Source organism: Triticum dicoccoides, chromosome 2B (genome assembly GCF_002162155.2).
Source record: "Triticum dicoccoides isolate Atlit2015 ecotype Zavitan chromosome 2B, WEW_v2.0, whole genome shotgun sequence".
In the NCBI taxonomy this organism is placed as follows: domain Eukaryota; kingdom Viridiplantae; phylum Streptophyta; class Magnoliopsida; order Poales; family Poaceae; genus Triticum; species Triticum dicoccoides.
Window position 1 is genome coordinate 488,485,872 of NC_041383.1, and position 9,140 is coordinate 488,495,011.

Consider the following 9,140-nt stretch of genomic DNA (forward strand, 5'->3'; position numbering starts at 1 on the left):
GTCGGGGGAGACGTGGCAAGGCTGGAGGGTGCCCCTGTACCCTTGTTCCTTCGAGATGATTGGGAGCAGGCGGTGGACTCCATGCCCGTCTTCAGTGGGGACGGGCCCGTGCCCATGGAGGTTCCCGAGGACCCAGCGGCCCTGGCGACGGTGAACGTGTCCTCTAGCGACTCCAGCGAAGAGGAGGAAGAAGAGGAGCGGGAAGAAGGGCCTGACTCCAAGGCTACCGACGGGGAGTCGAGAGCTCCCCTCCCCCGGCGCAGGTCCTGTGCTCTCCGCCTCTTGCCGAGCAATGACGAGGATGGCGACGAGCGGGGCGGCGAGAGCTTGCCCCCGATCCTGAAGAAGGACAGGACTGGGCTGATCCCCCGCTGGTCTGCCCCGGCTCCGAGGCAATCCGCAGACGCGCCTCCTGCTCCCGAGCCTCTCGAGGCTGATCCTTGCAGCCGGCTCTCGGGCTTCAAGTATGGTCGGAGGTTGCTCGAGCTCGCGAGCAATGACCAGTAAGTGCTTGATTCTTGTTTTATTCCCTGTTTTGTCGCTGAGGCTTGATGTCTGTATCTCTTGGCTAGGCTAGCGCCTGCGGCAAAGAAGCTGAAGGGGGCTCCTGAGGTTCCGTCTGGGGCAGCGCCTCTGCCCGCGAAAGAAGGTGACTTCAAGGCACGGGCCTCTCCTGCCCGGTCGTCCTTGCGAGGCCTGGTGGAGCTAGCTGGGGCGAGCTCAGCCCCCATGGCCCAAGCGACTCCTGAGGTATCCTTGTCTGATGCCACCGCCACAGCTGTTGGGACGCAGCAGGTCCCGCCTCAGGATACTGTGGTTACGTTGCCGTCCTCTCCTCCTACTCCACCAACTGTTGTCTCTCCGACTCCTCCCACTGTCCTGGATCGTGCTACTGCTGAACTAGACCGGCTGCAGCAAGATCTTCTGGGCGCCGACCCTCGCTTGCTGGTCGGGCGCTTGGAGTTGGCTTCTGGCTGGATTCGTTCTGACGCTTCGATTCGAGCGGCGCTGGTTCAGACCTCGACGGCTTGCGACGAGGAGAAGCAGGCCATCCTTGGGGCGAAGGCTGCTCGCGACGCCGCCTTGGGGGAGGTGGCCGATGCCCCAGGTCGCTGCAAGGCGCTGGAGAGCGAGCTGCAGGGCCTGCGGGACCAGCTTGCCAAGGAGGTCCGCATTCGCCAAGAGAAGGAGGAAGACATGAAGGCTCGCAAGGCGGCTGTCAAGGACCGAGACGCCAAGCTTAACAAGCGCCGTGACCGCCTGGGCGCACAGGAGCAGGAGTGGGAAGCGAGGAAGGTCGAGCTGGACGGCAAGGCGCGGGTCCTCGCCGAGGACCGCGAGGCCTTCACGGAGATGGAGGTGAAGGCTCGCACCTTGCTGAGGTCGCTTTACGACAGCGGCCTAGAAAGCCCGCTGGCCAGCGCCGAGGATGGCCCCGCCAAGCTGCTCCCCTTCTTGATCCGTGCCCTTGAAGATGTCACCCTTGGCCTTGGCCCTACGGCTGAGGCCGAGGCGCATGCCCTATCTCCTGCAGCACTGATGCGGGTCCTTACCCACGTGTACCTTCGCGATCCCGACATCGACCTCGACAGCCTGCTGGAGCCAGCGAGCGGCGAGCTTGCCGCTACTGAGGCTGTGAAGGGTCGTGCGGAGGCTCTGCTGGCGAAGTTCTGGGCCTTCAGCACCAAGCCGAAGCGAGGCGTTGCTGGTCCTACGGCTTCACAAGGCGAACCCGCTCCGCGCAGCTCCGCCACCAACAAATGACTCTATTGTGGCTCATGTTCTGCTTTCAGCTCCTGCAACATGCATCATGCCTCGGGGAGGCGTTTAAAATTGTGTTTGGTGTTGTGATAACAGTTATGGACTGTAATATTTGCTTTTGAATTCCTTGAGATTTGCGCTTTTCCTTCCTACTTGCTTATGTTCTACGCCGGCAGAGCCCGGCCCCGCGCTTACCTCAGCCGCCGTTAGCCCCGACCGGAAACCAGGACGGGACCAAGGAGTGAGGGGCTACGTGACAAGTTAGGCTCCTGAGTCGCGATGCTCAGGAGTCCCCCTTGGCGCACGAACAACAAGTAGGGAGGTGAGATGTGTGGGTGAATCTACCGTTCTACGTCTGCAGAGCCCAGCCCCGCGCATACCTCAACCGCCGTTAGCCTTTCGGAACTAAGGAGTGAGGGGCTACGTGACCAGTTAGGCTCCTGAGTCGCGATGCTCAGGAGTCCCCCTTGACGCTCAAACGGCCTTCGTACCTTGGCTTCGCTCGGGGAGGGACGTGCGACGAACTAGGCCCGAGGGGCCTGGCTGGGTGGCGTGCGTCTGGGCGTGACCTAGGCGCAGCCCCCGTGCCCAGCCCCTCGCGCGGCACTCCCGAGGGGAGGCGTTGCGATGAGGCCAGACACTGAGCTCTGGGCTCCCTGAGGTTGATGCGGATGGGGGCCACCCTTAGTTGTTTATCACCAGCGCGGAGTATAGCGCTTCCGTATGTGTACGGGCATAGCTGCTCCTCGGCAGTGTCGTCGGCCAGCGCGGAGCATGGTGCTTCCACTGGTGCGTGGGAGGGGGCTCCCCTCCGGGAGGAGCCCCCGAGGCGTGTACAGCCCCACCCTGACACGTGGCTGGCATGGTAGGGCCTAACGAGGTGTATCTGGGCACCCGTGAGCCAGCGTGGGACTCACGGGGCCCTACCTCAAGGCGGGTTGCGCCTGGCACTGGGCCTTAACTTGTGATGTGTTCCTGCAAATTTGGTTAGATGCCGATGCTCTACGTTCTCGGGTCCCGGCCCTCGAGCGGGTCTCAGCCGTCGCTGGTATGCCAGGTCGCGATGCCGTGGACAAGGCCAGAGGGTGAGGGCTGGAGAGCCAGTAGGAGCCCATGAGTCGCGATGCTCAAGTACCCCCCCCCTTTAACGTGCAAGCGGCCGACATGAAGGAAGAAGAGGTGTCGTGGACAGGCATCAAATAACAAGCATGATGGGTCGAACGCATGGCCCGAAAATAAACGCAAGAGGGGTACATGCCGCTGGGTCTGACCCGAGCGACTTGGGGATGATGCAGCCCGAGGGGCGCCCCAAACAAAGTAAGCTAGGAACATAAAGTAAAAAAAAAAGGATACATGCCGCAGGGACGGACCCACGCGGCCTGGGGATAATGCAGCCCTGGGGGCTCTCCTAGATGGAAACAAAACTCGAAGGATGTCACCTGATAGCGTTGAAGACAAAGGGGTGTTGAAGTAGCAGACGTCGTAGGCTGCGGAAGCCGGTCTTTACGAGCCCCCAGGCCCAGGAGCCTCGGGAGGTTCCGGAGGCGCTGGTGGCTCCTCATGGACCATCTCCATCTCCGCCCGGACTGCGGAACGCCTGGCATCCTGAGCCTCCATGATGCTCTCCATGAGGCGCTGGTACGTGGCGGCCGCGTTCGGCAAGCCGTAGGGCATGCAAACGTAGCTGTGTGGTGGAACTTCACAGCGCCCCGCGCGTGAGGGCCAGAAGCGCTCCTGAGAGGCAGCTCGGTTGAGCCCTGGGATGTTGATGCAGACGCGCAGCCCGCCATCCTCGCCTAGATGGGGAGCTGCGGCGGGTAAGCGGCGGCTGCCACTCATGACTCTTGACTCCTGCAACTCCTGCGTGATCTGACTGGCGAACTCCTGAGGGTTTGGCCCTCCTTGCCTTGCTCCTTCCTGAGGGAAACATGCTTTGAAACACGCCTCCAAGTGGTGCCCAAGCGCCTCCCTCGTGAACTTAGCAAGGTCGGTGGCCCTCTAGGTGGGAGCCCCCGAGCCTTGCTTGAGGAGGGCACCAGGCGCGCCTTCCTATGCGACAAAAGGAGGTGACCCCTGTGCAGGCGCAGACCCTGAGGGGCCTGCCTCCTGAGGGGTCGGGCCTGGCGATGTCTTCTTCTTCTTGGGAGCGATCTCACGGAACCTCCCGCTCCCGCGATCTGGGTCTTCAAGTGATGCGGCTTGAAAAGCTCGCTCCAGGGAGCACACTGCGTCTCTTTCTTAACAAGGCACCGTGATGACTCTGCCGCTTCCTGGCATCTTGAGGACGTTGTAGCCGTGATGGGTCACGACCATGAACTTGGCGAGAGCTGGGTACCCGAGGATGACATTGTATGGAAGGCGAATGTGGGCGACATCGAAGTCGATGAGCTCGGTGCAATAGTTGTTGCGCGCCCCGAAGGTGACAGGGAGGCGGACCTGCCCAATCGGAACCGTGGAGCCATCGGTGACTCCGGAGAAAGGCTTGGTTAGCTGAAGCTGATTGTAAGGCACTTGGAGATTGTTGAATGTCTCTACGGACAGGACATTGAGCCCTGCCCCGCCGTCGATGAGGGTCCTGGTGACTTGCACGTTGCTGATGATTGGGGAGAAAAGCATCGGGAGGACTCCGGCTGTGGCCGCGCACTTGAGCTGATCGGCTAAACTGAACGTGATGGCGCACACTGACCACCTGAGAGGGCGCGTGGCTTCGAGCTTGGGGAGGACTGCATTCACTTCGCGGGCGAACTGCTTGAAGATGCGTTGAGTGGCTGGGGCTTGAGCTCCGCCCAGGATGAAAGCGATCGCGCGCGGCTCCTGGAAGCCCCCAGCCCCCTCGTCCTGATGATGGTCCTCGTTTCTCCTTGGCTGCAGCGGCACAGGAGGGGGCCTGCGTTTCCTTGCGGACGATCCTCGCAAGGCTGATCTCTCCAGTCTCCCTCGCGAAGCTGATCCTGCCAGCGATCCTCGCGAGGTCGGTCGCACCACCCTTGGCGAGGGCTGCGGTCTTCCCAGCGTCCTGCATTCCTTCCTCCTCCTCGGCCGTAGCCTCGATCTTTGCGGTCGGGGTGTCAGCCGATCCTCCCTTCTCGCACGGCTCGGAGCTCTTGACATTTGTTGGTGTTGTGGGTGTGGAGGTCGTGGTACACACAGTACCGGCTGCCCTTGAAAGACTCGGGCTGATCTCTGCCCCGCTTGGTGTCTAGTTCTGCCGCGAGCACGGCAGCCCCCTTGCGCTTCACGTCCTTGGCATTGGATTTCTTCTCTTCTGGGTCTGCGGCTGGCAGCTCGAGGAGGGAAAGACGCCCTTCCTCAGCCATGGAGCACTTGGTCGCCAAGTTGAACAGCTCTAAGGAAGTGCACAGATCTTCATGCATCGCCAGCTCCTCCATCTTGACGTCACGCACACCGTCGGAGAAGGCTGAGATGATGGCCTCCTCGGTCACCTTGGGAATCTTGAGGCGTGCGTTGTTGAAGCGCTGGATGTACTTCTGCAGGGTCTCCCCTGGCTGCTGCTTGATGCGGCGCATGTCTCTTACGGCAGGTGGCCGGTCGCGAGTACCTCAGAAATTGGCGATGAAGCGGGTGCGCATCTCGTCCCAGGAGGAGATCGTGCCGGGAGCCAGGTTCAGGAGCCAGGTGCGGGCCCCGTCCTTGAGTGCCATGGGAAACCAGTTTGCCACGACCTTCTCATCCCCGTTGGTGGCTTCGATGCCCAGCTTGTAGAGCTGGAGGAACTCCGCAGGGTCGGCCCTGCCGTCGTAGCGAGGAGGCAGGTCTGTCTTGAACTTGTCGGGCCATGCGACGCTGCGCAGCTCGGTGGTGAAGGCGCGACAGCCTGCTGTGGCCACGGGAGGCCTTTGGTGACGAAGAGCTTGGTCTTGCGGGTCCTCATGCGCTGCAGCTAGGAGCAGCGCGGGGTCTTGGCGTGCTGGAACAGGAGCGTGGTCATGACGGGCCGGAGCAGGGAGCACTCAGGCAGCTTCTTGGGGGCGAGGGACCTCTTGGCAACTCTGCTCTTGCCGCGCTGGTGCCGGACGGAGTGGGTTCCGCCCAGGGGCCACGTGCCTTGGGGCCAGGGCACCTTCTTGAGGGGGAGGCGGCTGAGGCGCCCCCGGAGCTTCATTGCACACGCAGGGAGGGGAGCGGTGTAGCGAGATGGACGGCACGGGGGAGCCCCCTGCGGCGCGGACGAGCTCAGCAACGCGGTCGAGCCACTCTTCATAGACGTCGTCGACTGGGCGGTAGCGCAGGAGCTCGTTTGCCGCGATGAGCGCAGCTCGAGCCTCCATGGGCGCGCGGAGTGCGTGGGACGAAGAACCAGCTGGGGTGAGTGAGGGAGTAGCAGTGCGGCCGTCTCGCCTCACGGACGGATGCTGGGACTATGCTTGCTGCTTGTTCCCCGCCGGGCCGGTGGCGGCGTTGACGGCAGGCGACGGGGAACGGCGGGGGCGGCCGCTGACGGGGGCCGTCTGGGTGACGCGGGAAGCGAGAGTGGCTCGGCGCTCGGCGCGGGCCCGACGAGCGTCTGACATGGATACGATGGTCGGTGAAGAACAGGGCGGCGGAAGACGAATTCTGGTGCACCCCTGCCTGGCGCGCCAAATGTCAGATCTCGGGTTCCGGCAGACCCTCTAGGTTCGAACACTGGGGTGCGCGCGGAGATCTCGCCCTCTACCTACCTGCACCTCGCTGCCTCGCTAGGATCTAAGCTATGAAAGGAACAACACAAGAGACACAGGGTTTATACTAGTTCGGGCCACCATTGTGGTGTAATACCCTACTCTAGTTTGTGGTGTGGTGGATTGCCTCTTGGGCTGATGATGAACAATACAAGGAAGAACAGCCTTGCGAGGGTCTGTTCTTGGCTGGTGCGATGAACTGCTAGGGGGAGTTCAGTCGCTCTTTCTGCTGGTTTCCCGATCCTTTTTTTCTACCTTGTGGGTGGCTAGTCCTATTGATAGGCAAAGGCCTGGGCCCCTTCCCAAATATTGAGCGGGAAGGGCGCCAACAATTGGCCATTTTGAAGGGGAACATCCAGTACACTTATCCTGACTAAAGTTGGTCCTCGCCTGTCAAAGGCTCTGGTGGTGACGTTGGCTTGGGCTCCACAATGACTTTCTTCCTGCCGTTGCGACGGTCTTGGTCTTGTTGCACCGAAACAGATGCCTTTGCTTGATGCTCTCGCCTGCGCTTGCTCCCTTTGCACCAAAGAGGAAAGGAGGACACTGCGCGGGCTGGCGCCCGCCTGGTGCCCTTGGTCCTCATGGCTTGCGTCATGGGCACCTCGTGAGGTACCCCGCCTTGATATCTCCGCCTCCTCGCGAGCCAGCCTGACGAGGCCGTGCCTGAGGAAGCTCCCTGCTGTCCACCCCGCGAGGCTTGGCCCCTTGCGAGGGTCTTGAGCTCGTGCTGATGAAGATGGGCCGTTGTGGGCCGCCCCTTGAGCCACGCCGCAGGCCGCAGGCAGGCAAGTCTGGGGACCCCCGTTCCCAGAACGCCGACAAGGGTGCCCTCCTCGTGGTCGCCGTCAATGTGGTATGACTTGGAAGTTGTGGATCCCAAGCCAGCGTCGCAGAACGTGTCCTTCATAAATGACAAAAGGGGCTCGATGGCGATGTAGGATGGCAAGTTGTTGACAGCGAGCCAGAGGAGATCAGCGGCGGGGCCATGGATGAGATCGACGGCGGTTGAACCCAAGGGGTTGGGGGTGGGCCACTTAACCTATGACACAGCCCGCCTCAGGCCGTCTCTGTCGATGACCTTGATGTCGTAGCCGACGTCCATGACATACCCACATACTCTAGCCTGCTGCTTGAGTGCCTGCCGCTAGTAATGGTCGTCAGCTTCCTCGGCGATGTAGGGCGAAGAGACCGCGATACACCTATTTTGGGTCAGTTGCTCCTCGAGCTCCACGGGAAGCGTAGTCGGGCTTAGGCTGCGACGCTCTGGATTGGGGGATGGGGATGGGGATCTGTGGGAAAAGGGGCGTTTGGAAGGCGTCATCTAAGAAACTCAAGGCGGACTTGGTATGGAGATTGGTGGGTAAGCTACACGGGAAAACCGGCAGATGTTGACAATGGAGTCTCGCAGCGGCGGAGGCGACCTTGCTAGGGTTTCGAGCGAGGGAGGGGGCGTGTGTGTGTGTGTGTGTGTGCCTGCGCCCGAGGAGGTTTTGGTGTGTGTGTGTGTATGTGGAGGGGGGCGGGGTATGTGTTTAAGGAAATGACGCGGGTACTGAAAATTTTACTATGCGGGAGTGAAATGTCGGGGCTATTGAAAATTTTGATGATGGTGCATCACACACGGTCCGGAGATAACTGTGTTATGAAACAAAAAAACCCTCAAGCGGGCAGATATTTCTAGGGGCAGGCGGGATTGGGAACAAGAAACATCGCATACGGTCCAGAGGTAACAACCGTGTGTTATGAAACAGAAAAACCCTCAAGGCGGGCAGATATTTTCTTGGGGCAAGCGGGATTGGAAACCAGAAACATCGCACACGGTCCAGAGATAACGACCGTGTGTGATGAAACAGAAAAACCCTCCAGGCTGGCAGATATTTTCCAGGGGCATGCGGTATTGGGAACAAGAAACATCGCACGCGGTTTGGAGATAATAACCGTGTTTTATGAAACAGAAAAACCCTCGAGGCGGGTAGATATTTTCTAGGGATGCGGGTGGGATTGGGAACAAGAAACATCACACACGGTCCGGACATAACAACCGTGTGTTATGAAACAGAAAAACCCTCCTCGAGGCAGGCAGATATTTTCTAGGGATGCATGTGGGATTCGGAACAAGAAACATGGCACACGGTCCGGAGTCAACAATCGTATGTTATGAAACAGAAAAACCCTCGAGGCGGGCAGATATTTTTGAGAGGGGGAGCCTTGTGGAGGCCAATGTACTGTGCGGATGTGTGCGTGACAGGGGCACCGGCGTGGCACACGATTAGTTTGAGTGAACCATGTCTGTTGCGTCATCCGACTTGTCTAATGTTCATAAATTCGGTGAAAAATGACGCGGGAGAGGGTCAGAACACGAACACACTTGCATGTGGACCAAATTTATGTATGAAAAGGGTGGTTTGATTTTCAAATACCAAATGCAACTTCGATGTCGCACCTATCTCGCAAAGCGCACGGTATTGCTTGCCCCCCTCGCGTCGGCATGAAGGGAATCCTAACCTATGAATGCATCCCCCCCCAACCGAGGCTCACCTAGCAAAGTGCGAAGTAGCTAGCAGCCCACCCTCCCTCGTGTCAGCATGAAGGGAATCCTAAGCTATGAATGGATGCTCCCAACCGTGGTTCACCTAGCAAAGTGTGAAGTAGCTAGCAGCCCCCCTCGTGTCGGCACGAAGGGAATCCTAAGCTATG